Raw genomic sequence first — 13,309 nt, forward strand, 5'->3', positions numbered from 1 at the left:
CTTATTATCCCATCAATCTGGCGCATTAACCTGGTAATCTTATATCCGAGGCCCTTAAGTCCCTTCCATGTCCCTTCCGCAGCTCTTCTTCATATTTATAGCTGTATTTTCCTTTGTCTCCTGCTCCTTTCACTCGTGGGAACTCCAGCTTAGCAGTATTTTTGACCCTTCTCGACAGATCAGCCCCTTTTCCATAATCGACACTAAATTCCATGTGGTATTTAAAAACATGTTTCAGAATCCCTCCAAAATTAAGAGTCCCCACAATCCCAAACATCTCACGGCCCATTGCCAGACTTGAAAGTCCACTTTCATAGGAGGGTCTATCCAACCCCCCATTTCCAAACCAAACCAAACTTTTTCTTTCCAAATCTGGCTTTTTCCAAGTTCATTTGTCAAATCCGAAAGCTCATATTCCTGTAGGGCCTGTTCTGTCAAGACACACTCCTGATTTAATTCCTGGGTGGGCTCCACATATTTTCCCACTGCCTGTTCAAAATTTCCCACTGCCTGTTCAAAATTTCCCACTGCCTGTTCAAAATTTCTAATCGAATCAGCCATCAAATTCGTCTTCTCATGTAACTGTTCCAGTAGGGCATTTGTTTTATAGAAAGCACACAGCAGAGCTTCTGAATACATTGTCCTGAAGGTCAGGTGTCTATTCCCACGATTGTAATCTGTAACAGATGCCAGCTCCCAGGAGTTGGTTACAGTTTCACAGTCTCCCTCTAGGGGGAAAACTTCTGTTTAATCTTTCTTTTAAAGACAAGTCTAGCAACAGAGTTTCCTTTTTTCAGATATTTTGTCAATATTTGTTCCTTTAAGGTGCGAAAGGAGACAATGGAATCACTATGTTCCTCTTCTTTTAGCTATCTGTCAAAAGCGCTTATTTCTGGTCGATGAGCTTCAAACGTCAGTCCTGACACCCCGCTCCAGGATCAGGACGGTGGAAAGTTACTTTACTTTAAACTCACTTCTGCAGGTTTAAACAGTCCAGAAAAGATCCCCCTTCTTCTCCTGCTGCCGAAGGGGGGTTCAACAATTTTAAATGATGAAAGCCAATCCTTTAGAGGCGATTTTCTGAGCTCTAGTTTACGTTGTCTTTGCTTCCTGTTTAGACCTTCCCGTTTCAGTACCAAATTGAAGTAAAGTTTTTAAGTTCAATTCCTTTCTGCTCGCAAGTCCTTATTTAAAGTCCAATTGTTCAAAGTTTAAGTACTCACGGGTGCTTATTTTAGAAGCCAATTTGTCCCAGGAAAAAGGCAGCGCTCTCCGGCAACAGCTGTGCGGCTTCGCTCCACGGAAATAGCAGTTGCCTCACAGCACCGCACCACTTCCCCCTCTTCGCTTCGGAGCCCGTTAGTGGGTTCCTTTGCGGGTTGGGGGGGCGCTAAGGGTGCCCGCCGAGTCCCATGGTCACAGGCTTCATCCGCTGTGATTTTTAAAAGGGTCCCCGCTTCGCCGTAGCGGAGAAGACCCGTTTCGCGCGGAGCTAGTCCCTCCAATTCAGAGGGAGTCCGCCATTGCCGATGGCGCCACCCCGGAAGTCGATCGTGAAGTGAATTATCTTTCTCCTCCCTCCTTAGGGAGGACTCCTTTGGAAGGTGGTGGACTCTCCTTCCTTGGAGGTTTCTAAGCAGAGGTTGGATGGCCATCTGTTATGGATGCTTTATGAGATGTCTGCATTGCAGGAGGTGGGACTTGATGACCCCCAAGGTCCCTACCAACTCTACAATTCTATGATTCTCAGGTCCTAGTCTCTCAGGTCGTAGTCCAACACTCTAACCACTGCACCACACTAAATAATATATCATTCATTCTTTTATTGTGGAAACTATAATACTCTTATTAAAATAAAACCTCTCATGTCAGACTACTTCTGTTTAAATCTATGCCTTCACAATATATTGCGAAACATCCTTTATTCATGATGACATTAGTGGCTAATAGACACTTAACTTGTCATATTTTTGCAGCGAATACCCAATTGTAACCCCCTCACAGCATTACAGCTATCTCCTTTTATTTTGATGCAATTTATAGCTTTGCATGTTAGTCATATTCCCAGTCCTCCATCACAAATTAATCACAAACTCCCGAAAGGATTTCATAGACTGGAGGGAGAATAATACAGCAAATTATTAGCTGTTCATGGTTTGTGTCCTATGTGTTTTGATCATAGCAAATAAGGTGCAGTTTAGGTGCCTGTGAAAGAAATATTTTATATGATTACTAATGGAGCATTTTCAGTGTTATATATAAACCTATTAGTTAGGAAAGACACTGTGTTATTTTGTTTATTTATAAGTAGACTTATAACCTACATTTCCAACATAGAGATGCCCAAAGATACTAACAAAATAAAGTATAAGATAAAAATAAATCATTACATTTCCTGCTGAGACCAAGAGCAGTAAGTGCTCTCTTGTGTTTTAATGATTTTGTTATTTTATAAATATACAGGGTGGTATCCAATGCTATTTCTGTGCAGAGCAGGCCTACTGAAGTAAATGGACATTACCCACTTAGGTTCATTAGTTCCAGTGGGTCTGTTCTGTGTGGGACTAAGCTGATTATGTTTCTGTTTTATCTTATATTGTATACCACCTTGGGCTCCTTCTGGCAATTCATAAATGCAATGACATGAATGGATTGATGGATTCACTTCACCAAATGTATAATCTAGCTCATTCCTCGACATGGCCTTTTTACCCAATGGCCACAGATTGTTCTGGGCCACAGGTGGCCAATATCTGCAAACTGGAGAAACTGTTGTGAGCACCACACACACACACACACACACTGCAGTCAATCCTACACTGCAACTGATTCCACTGGCTACAACGTAGTGCTTCTTTCAAGCCTGATTTAGGGGTGATGGAGGAGAAGATCCTGCAGGTACCAGGACAAGGCTCACCTGGCACCACTGCTGGCTTTTCAGCTCCATGCCAAGACAGTTTTGTTTCTCCAGGCTTTTGGTTCTTGAATTCATGTCATTTTTAGCCTGTTTTGGTGTACCTTGGATCTTCCTCTCCCTCCCAGGGATGCTGTGCCTAGTGAGCCAAATCTGTGCTTTCTTCAAAGGGTATACAAGAAATTATGCCCCAGGTCTCAAACAGACTTTTAGAACTTATTGAGTGTTTAATTTAAGCTTGACATTTCACTTCACTAGCTTATTTGGATGTATGTCTGTGTCTGTATATATAATTTGTGCATATTATCTGTAGTATAATGCAGTTCTTTTACTGAATGTCACCTCAATAAGTTTACTTTCAATTTTCTAGGAGGCCTAGCTGGCTTCTGTTCTCCCTCAAGAATACAGATTTTGTGAAACGCAAGTTGCAAATGAACAATCTTTATCGTTAGTGATGTTTCTCAAGCAAAAGGAAAAACACAGCTGATTTTTCAATTCCAGATGGAGTTTGCCATTATGGCGGAAAAAAAGGGAGGGTGAATCCTTTTTTTTTGCTTCTAATGTAATTACATCTTGATGCCACAAATGAGAGAAAATAAACAATTGGTCTTATTGTGCCAACTTACTCTGAGTTAAAATATGCTAAAAGGGGCAGCGTCTAGGGCTGGAATCCTGCACACAGGCTGGATTGCAGAGATGGCGGCATTTATTGGCTATTTCAATGAAGGAAGGCCTCAAGTGTAGGAATGTGTACATACAAATATATGAGTGTAACAATATTGTCTACATTGACTGGTAGCAGCGCCAGGGTTTCAGACATGGTTCTCTCTCTCAGCCCTACCTAAAGATGCCAGAGATTGGAACTGGGACCTTGTGCATTCAAATCACATGCTCTACTGCTGAGCTACAGACCTTCTTTAAATAAATACAAATATATGTATAATGTATGCAAGGCATTTGAAAGTACCATACAAATTTTATAATAATAATAATAATAATAATAATAATAATAATAATAGCGTCCATATAGAAGCAAAGTTTGTGAAATGGCATAATTTATGCAGAATTCAACATTTATTGGTACAGAGTTTAGGGTTTGATCAGTAAAAACTTTATTTCTTATTTTTAAAGAACAGATGGGTTTTTTTAAAACACCTTGACTATTCTCCATGTAGGATCTACAAACCCCTCAATCCTTTTCCTTTTAGTATGCTTTCAAATAAGATAAAGAGTGGTTAGCCACGGCAGTTATCCTGTTCTCTGTAATGAAAGTGTTTTAAGCCATATTGACCAAACTTTAATAAAGCTGCCACTGCCATAGCTTCTTGTGGGAACTGGTCTACCAAGTAGGTAGCTTCCAAAGTCAATCTGGTCTAAATATAACTTTTGCTGTTAAGGGGACCCAGTATTCTATTGTGCTTGAAACTGCTTTTATTGGACTCTCATAAGATTTGTTTGCATATATGGCATTTCTGAATGCCATTGCATCTTTATCTCTTCCTAAATAGAATTATCTGAATATATCTGATAAAAAAATACTAGCAAGATTTTACAGAGAATTGAAATAGGGAAGGGAGAGAAATTTGATTCAGTTTGCATTTAAAGACAAACCTACCTAACTTGCATATTCAGAAACAATATGTAAAATGAAACATAGCCTTTCACACTAAAATTCACATTTCTCTGAATTTTGCAATACAGTTCTACAGTAGTGTGACATGTACAAAAATATGCATGAGTTAAAATGAAATCTGCATAATAAAATTTGTGAAAATAACAGAAAATATGCCCTATTGGGGAAAACTGTATTGCAAAGGTGTACATATTAGGGAAACTTGCATACAACATACACAGATTAGGGGAAATGTTCACCAAAATGCTGATAAATTTTCATGAGGACTTTTTAAAAAAAAAAAATCACAAACTGATTTGGAAATGTGAAGAACTCAACTGAAAACTTTAAAAATGAGCAATCGAGAGAAATGCAAATTGACAGATTTTCCCATTCCTGGTCTTTCCTCAAACAGCTGAATTTATATGATAAAAAATACTAGCATGGTTATAAATTTTTTTTGGATGTGTTCTTCCCTCCCACACCTGATATATGTAATACAGCTAATAAAAAGCTTCTAGTTGAAAAAAGTCACTAGTGCATAGTGTGTTTATTTTATAAAACTGTTGGAATGAATAGGTTGGCCTCTATCAGAGTAGAAAATCCAAATTTCATTTTCACATGAACCTCAATTTCATTAGATCTGCTGAAGCTACCAGAAGTTGTTGCCTCATTTTGTTATTGCTGATGTTGGAAAAGATAGTGTAAATATTCATCAGGTATAATAAAAGCTCTCTTTGAAGAGATTGGGTATTATTATTTTAAAAAGCATGAAAAGAAAAAAAGAAAAGACAAACTTTACTGTACCTTAGGATCTTAACCAAATAAAGTTTTCAGAGTTTGGAAAAGGAAGGGGGAGGGGAAATCTGGATGGAAGCAAGATGTATAATGAGAAAATATTTAAATAGGGCAAGACTATTTCCTGCAGAGCTGGGCTCTTTGCAATTTTATTTTTTTTTGGAGCAGTTGAAGTCACTACAGGAAGTAATTTTGCAGTTGAAAATAAGATCACATGAAACTTGGCTGCCTATCGTGATAAAAAGGAAATACATCACTCTGTAAAACTGCTGGGTGCTGCTCACTTACCGTAAAAAGCATCAGTAGGGTGTGTTTTTAAAGGCACTGTTTCATTTTTGTCTGCAGTGTGGCCAGTGTTATTATCAGAAATGCAAAGCCTCGAGGGATACACACACACACACACACCACACCCCAGCATGGACTACAATGATCTGCACATTTACCTGGGAGGGAAGCACCAGTGGACACAGGGGGACTTTGTTTTGAATAAACTGAAGAAAGGTAAGATCCCTGTCATTAAAATATCAATTTTCAGTAGTGGCTGGTAGCTGTAGAGATAGGTCTTTATAGACAGCATGAGATGTATTTCCCCAGCTTCACCATCCTGTATCCTCAGGGGCTGCAAAGTTCATGGATGATGGTGACACCTGCTGGCTCCCACTACTGCCTGAACCTCTGTTCTAGACTTCCAGTGACTATGGATCAATATTAGTTTTCCCTACGTACTATTGCCCTATCAACCCAGTGCACTGTGGGCAAGAAGAAATGGTGGTCACCACAGAAACATAGTGGCTGTGAGCTGCCATGCTTTTTCCCCACAATACACCAGCAGGGTCTGGAAAAGACCCTGATGTTGGGAAAGATGGAGGGCACAAGGAGAAGGGGACGACAGAGGACGAGATGGTTGGACAGTGTTCTTGAAGCTACCAGGATGAGTTTGACCAAACTGCAGGAGGCAGTGGAAGACAGGAGTGCCTGGCGTGCTCTGGTCCATGGGGTCACGAAGAGTCGGACACGACTAAACAACTAAGCAACAACACATGAGCACAACAGAATTTGCAGGGCATTTTTTTGGGGGGGGGGAAACTAAGATGGTGGCTGCACAGCTGTCCCTTGGGTCTCACTGGCTGGCACATGGACAAGAGAACCCTCAACTCTAAAACCAGCCTTGAATGCATCTTTAAACCCGGGGTGGGGAACTCAGGGGCAGGGGTGAACAAAGGTGTCGTGACACCTGGGGTGGGGCATCGCTACATAGGGCGTGTGTGCGGCATCGCTATGTACGACGCATGCGCCGTACATAGCGATGCCGCACATGCGCTGTACATAGCGGTTTGCCGGCGCTGCTGCTCCAGCTCCATACAGACGGTGCTGGGATCCCTCTGGCACCGCTACAGCTGTGAACAGACGATTCTCTACATGCAGCTGTAGCAGCGATGGAGGGATCCCACAGCCGTCTGTACAGCACTCAAGTGGCGCCGGCGGCAAACTGCTATGTACAGTGCATGTGTGGCATTGTTACGTACAGTGCATGCCTGCAATGCCACACATGCGCTGTACATAGTGGTTTGCCGGTGCCACCGGGATCCTCTGCTTGCGGCTGCAGCTGCGAACGGAGGATCCTCTACATGCGGCTATGGCGGCGCGATGGCTGCTTGTGGCGGTGCGAGCCCCCGCGGAGTGCCTTCTTGTCACCCCCCCAGACATGGCACCCTGGACGAACCACTCCCCCACAACCCCCATTGCAAGGCCACTGCTCAGGGGGTCATAGTGATCCTTCAATCCTGTCTAGCTGGTCCTCAGAGTACTCCCAGGGCAGACCTCTTGCCCAGCCACAGCCGCTAGTGGCTCTGCTTCTTACCCTCCACATGAGTGTTTTGGCCTACCTGAAATGAGTAATTGAACTCTGATGATGCCTCTTGCTTATCTGCATTGATATGAGTGGAAACTAGTGTAATGTACAAAGGCAAAATTAACATTTGTTAATCCACCCACTTTTTGCCTCTGCCTCTGCCCATGACTGACAAGTAGTCTCTGGAACTTTGCTCAAAAGGCCAAAAAATATTCCCCACCTTGCTTTTAAAAAATAACAGGAATGAAACCCTTGGACTGCATCCAGTGTCAGTCATACTCAGAGTTGGCCCATTGAACCTAAGAAACATAATTAACTTAGGTCCATTAATTTCAGTGGGTCCACTCTAAGTAAAAGTTAGCTGGATACAACTGTCTACTGCAGTTTGAAGGTGTATTCCTAGATGTTATGGTGAAGTAATGTTGTCTAACTTGTATGCTAAGTTTCTCTATATTTAGCTCCTGATATTCTCTTAGTCCAGAGTGTGCATTTTTTTTACAAGCAGGCTATCTTCATTTCCTCATTCATATCTTCTTAGGCTGCGTTCTGAAACGGTTAAGAGAATATTGTCTCTACATTACTCCCCTGCAGCTTTGGCAGCAAGTGGAAGCTTCAGACTGTCGAATTATAAATGCAACGAGCTTTTAAAGTTAAGTTTGCACTGCAAAAAAGAAAAAAAAAGAATCATGATTTATTGATCTCTTTAATTAAATTTCCACTGCTACCAAGTTGATACAAATTAGCTGGACTGAAACATGCAGAATCTTGACGAGAAATTTAAAAAAATAATCTTATTTACACATCACCTCTGAGACTACTTAATGGGACTATTTGTACATCTTGTGTTATTTAGTTTGCTACAATATTTTACTGCTGATAATTCAACAGGAAAGCATTTGCAGTTTAGAGATTGGTATTTGCTTTTATATTTTAATTGGGAGAGAACATTGTTGATGAGTAGTGTGAGCTTCTATCAGTTCCATCAAGCATGAAGAAATGCCTCCTCTGAAACCAAGCACAAGAATGGACTTCCTTTCCATATGTTTGGTATTACTTATGTTCGGACATTTGTGGGAATGCAGGAGCACTTAGCCTGGAAAGAAGGTGAAGCATCTATGCAAGCCCACCCTGGCATGTCCCGGCATTCCCTGGTTACACATCAGAGGTTGCCACCGTGTTCAGTGGGATTTACTTCCAGGTAAATGAGTATGTAAAGGATTGGAGCTTAAGTGGCAGGGAAGTACCCGGTAACGGTTCATTCTAATTGCTTTCAAAATTTGTCTTTACTGTCATCATTTATACAGCACTTTTATTGCCAAAAGCCTTTTGCAAACCTTCTTCCTTCAGTGCTCAAAATAATAGTGTGAGGCAGACTGTTAATCATGGGTCATTAGGACAGGCTGTAACCTTTAACAGGCTAATACTTTATCTATTGAAATGCCATTCTTGTCATAATACATTGTCAGTTGCTTTCAGGGCAAGTTGCTCACATTCTAAGCTTCCTTAATGAATTTCACCACTTGTTCAGAAGAAATCTCAGTACCTGTTAAAGCCACTGGCATATTATTGAAAATACAAAAGGTGTTTTTTATCCAATGATTCTCAATACTTTGTCATGCCTAGTCCTGACTTTTTGACAAACATGGAGCCATCAGAGATCTGACCACAGATTGTGGACCTTCAGGAGCAGCCAAGACCCCCTGAATCTGATGGGAAATATCTCCTTGAGGGGGCTCAAGAATCCATGGAGCTGTCATCCCAACCATGAGTCTCATCCCGCCAGGTTTCAGTAATGCCTATTAGACCATATTTGCCATCCTGTACTAAGAGCTTAAATTCATCTTGCTTGTTTCCCATACTCTGTGCATTAGTATAGAGGCAAGCAAAACCATGAGCCTTTCTCTCTTGCTGCTTCCTTCTTGTAGTTTCCAGCCCTTTAGCAGGTTTCTGTAGCACCACCTCAGTTTCCTGTGCATCAATTACCGGTAAGTTATTATTCCTAATACAAGGTGTTCCTTTGTGATTCATAATATAGTCTCCCTCCCCCCTCAGGATTTAGTTTAAAGCTCTCATGATCAGGTTCTTGAGACTCTTAGCAAACACATCCTTGTCAACCGCTGTGAGGTACAGCCCATCTCTTGCCAGAAGTCCTTCCTCAAGGAAATGGAGACTATGGTCCAGGAAGCCAAACCTTTCCTAACAATGGCATCTATGCAGCCAGAAGAAACTTCTTTCTTCTACCCCAACTACACCCAAGGGATATGTGCAAATCCCAACTAAAGGAATGTAAAATCCCTTGGTTGATATGGTGCCAAAGTGAAAATGTTGTATGCCAAACCCACACCAGAGAACAGGCACTGAGAGACTTTGCCCGTTTTGAATTTTTGTTGGACTCCCAAAATGTAGAACAGGGTCTAGTGTCTAGACTGCGTAGCATGCCAATCTTAACAGATTGGATAATGGTCTAAAGCAGATGTGAGAAGCTGATTGGCAGATTGCTATCAATGAAGAGGTCTGGACTTGAGTGTGGGAGAAATTTCCTTCTAAATCTGTCACAACCTCAATGAAAGGTCACACTTAAAATATTGCACAGATGGTATCTCACACCTATATGCTTGGCCCGTTTTGCCACCTCCTATTTGCTGAACTGCTAGAGAGAATATGGAATGCTAAGCTTTATTCAACTTATGTGATGGACACATGTGAAAATGGCCCAGTTCTAGGAGGAACTGTTTGTTGAAATAAAAGCAATTACCAGACAAAAAGCCTCTACCTGTCCAGAGCTGGCACTGCTAAGTCTTTTCATGGAAGATAACTTATTAGGAGTTTGAACTGTAACTTAATGCTATCTTTTACAAGCGGCCAGGCTCATAATCACAAGATACTGGAAGAATATGGAGGATGCTTCTTTGACAATATGATACAATAAAGTATTGAAAATAGCACGTATATAAAAATTGACTAATAAAATAAAATTGGCACAAGGTTTGGAGCACAGAGATTCTTTTGCAGCCGACTGATACAGTTTTATTATGTATATGACTAAAAATGAAAAGAGAGGACTCCTCTCACATTAGAATTTTTTTTGTTAAGCATAAACTGTATATAAACTTCTATATAAATGCTTATCTGGGATAGAAACTTGTTGTTTGGACATTATTTTTGATGTGTTGCCTAAACTCCATCTTCAGGGCAATGGCTGAATATAATGTTGTGTCTGATGCTGTAATATGTTGTAAGAATCTAATGGAATCCATTATAAAATCCTTAAAAAACACAGAAATGTTATTACTGCTCAAGGATGAAAAAGTTTAATTTCCGATATGGGAACTCAATTGGGTGTCAGAAACCCTCTGGCTGATCATTCAGTGATCTCCCATTGATCCTGATTTACCTTTTGCCTACTCTTGTCCTAAACATAGCAATGCATAAGATCCTCTTAACAGCCATAGTTTGAATCAGAGCTCTTGAAATTTACTGCTATTACAAACAGAAACAAATTTCCAATGTTTGGATGGATCGAGCTATTCTCTAGCTTAAGCTAGGATGGTGTTAGAAGTGGATTGCAGTTAACTGGCAAACCCTCTATATAAATAGAAACTGTCAATCGATACTTGTGATCAGCAAATAAACAGAAAGCAAAGTAAGGTTTGCCTTCCTTGCTTCAAAGAACATTAACAGAATCGTGGCTTCTTGCAGTTCAGGGTGAACAGCTCTGATGCTTTGCCACCGCGGAAGAGAATAGTAGTACTGTACATGAAGGAAGGCATCAAACTCGTAACTGTCTCTTGTAGCCCTGAATTAATAATGTCATTGCCAATAGTAAAGGCTGTTGTAGCGTCTTAGAAGATCAGATAAAGTGATTGAAATAAGGAAATATAGAACATGACCCAGTCAAAGTGTTAAACTAGGACTAGGGAACCTGTGGCCTGCCAAATGTTGCTGGACTCCAACTCCCATCAGCCCCAGTTATAGCAGCCAATGGTGAGGGGAGATGGGAGTTATAGTTTAAAGAATGGTGGGAGCTGTAGTCCAATAACATCTGACTTAGAATTATGTCCTTCCTATCATGTCAGCATCCTGCGTTAGGTTTTTAAGAAAGAGGTGCTGACATGGTAGCTTAGTCGGTAGAGCCTGAGACTCTTAATCTCAGGCTTGTGGGTTCGAGCCCGTTGGGTGAAAGATTCCTCCATTGCAGGGGTTGGACTACATGACCCTTGTGGTCCCTTTCCAACTCTACAATTCTATGATTCTATGGTAGATAAAAATAGCAACATAGAAGCAGATATTACTAAACAGTTTAGGGCAGGGGTCAGCAAACTTTTTCAGCAGGGGGCCGGTCCACTGTCCCTCAGACCTTGTGGGGGGTCAGACTATATTTTGGAAAAAATAATAATAATGAATGAATTTCTATGCCCCACAAATAACCCAGAGATGCATTTTAAATAAAAGGGCACATTCTACTCATGTAAAAACATGCTGATTCCCGGACCGTCCGTGGGCTAGATTTAGAAGGCAATTGGACCGGATCTGGCCTCCGGGCCTTAGTTTGCCTACCCATGGTTTAGGGACATTATACATTTAAAGCACTCTGACAACACTTCAGCACTCCTGGCTTCCCCCAAATAACCTTCGGTGCTGGGAGTTATTGGGGAGACCCCTGTTCCCCTCACAGAACTACAAACTCCAGGACTTCCCTGGAAAGAGAGGGAAATAAGATGAGTCCATTAGGAAGGCAAAGACTATGCAAGACAAGGAACCCCTCTTCCAGCTGTGTGTTAGTGGGAAGATACAGAAGGATTTAAAGGGTGTAGGATTTCAGTTTGCCTTATGAAAATGCGCAGTAAAAAGTGTCAGTTTTGCAAGTCTGAGAGAGAGGGCCCAGAGCAGAAGGCTTTATGCTGCAGGGTGACTCAGACACAATATTTGCGGTCTCTTGGTATCTAAGCTGCAGCAATGGAAGGAACAGCACCCTCTTGGGATGTGAATACTCTGCCCTCTCTCCCTCTAGACTTAGGTTGTGTATATGTGTAAATAAACCATACATCATAAAGACACCACAGTCTCTGCTGTGCCTCATTATCCAAAAAGAAACACAGACCCTGATAAGCGCACCTGGTGCCCCTGAACTCTTTCCACTGCTTGGAGATTTGGGAGGCATTAAGTGTAACCATATCCAATTAAAAGACTTGTAGCAAAAGGAAGATCTTCAACAGGTGCTGAGAAGACAACAGAAGCAGCACTTGTCTGATATGCAGCTGGGGAAAGTATAGCATAAATATTACAGGGAACATATGCACATACATAAGTAAGCATGTATCATATAAATCTCATTATTCTCCCTTCTCAATATGTGGAATGGAGAGGTTACATGGATTGGCCAGATATATGCATGGAGGTAATCACACATCAAGCTACATGTTACACCATTCTCACAACAGAGGGTAATGTGTGGGTCCAATGTCCAACCACATGTTGGACACCATGGGATTTCAAATACTGGGAGGAGGTGGCTTGAGATTCCTTTGCATTTAATATGGGCTGAACGAAGCAAGAAGCCTTTATGCCGGTCTATTGACGTGGGTGGTGCTGTGGGTTAAACCACAGAGCCTAGGATTTGCCGATCAGGAGGTCGGCAGTTCGAAGCCCTGCGACAGGGTGAGCTCCAGTTGCTCGGTCCCAGCTCCTGCCAACCTAGCAGTTCGAAAGCATGCCAAAGTGCAAGTAGATAAATAGGTACCGCTCCGGCGGGAAGGTAAACGGCGTTTCCATGCGCTGCTCTGGTTTGCCAGAAGCAGCTTAGTCATGCTGGCCACATGACCTGGAAGCTGTACACCGGCTCCCTCGGCCAATAAAGTGAGATGAGCGCTGCAACCCTGGAGTCGGCCATGACTGGACCTAATGGTCAGGGGTCCCTTTACCTTTATTGACATTTTGATCTGTTAAATCAAGCTTTGACTATGTTTCCAAAGCTCAACAGAATCATTCATAGAAAAGTAACACTAGGAAGAGGCATTGAACTCCCAATGGCATGAAGCATTTGATGTACCAAGTAATTCTAAATCACAGAAGGCAGCAAAGCACCTGACATGTGCAAAGGGGCGGGGGAGGTATTTGCATTTTTAAAAAGTTT

Source organism: Podarcis pityusensis (assembly GCF_964106645.2).
Source record: "Podarcis pityusensis genome assembly, chromosome: 8".
NCBI classification, from domain to species: Eukaryota; Metazoa; Chordata; class Lepidosauria; order Squamata; family Lacertidae; genus Podarcis; species Podarcis pityusensis.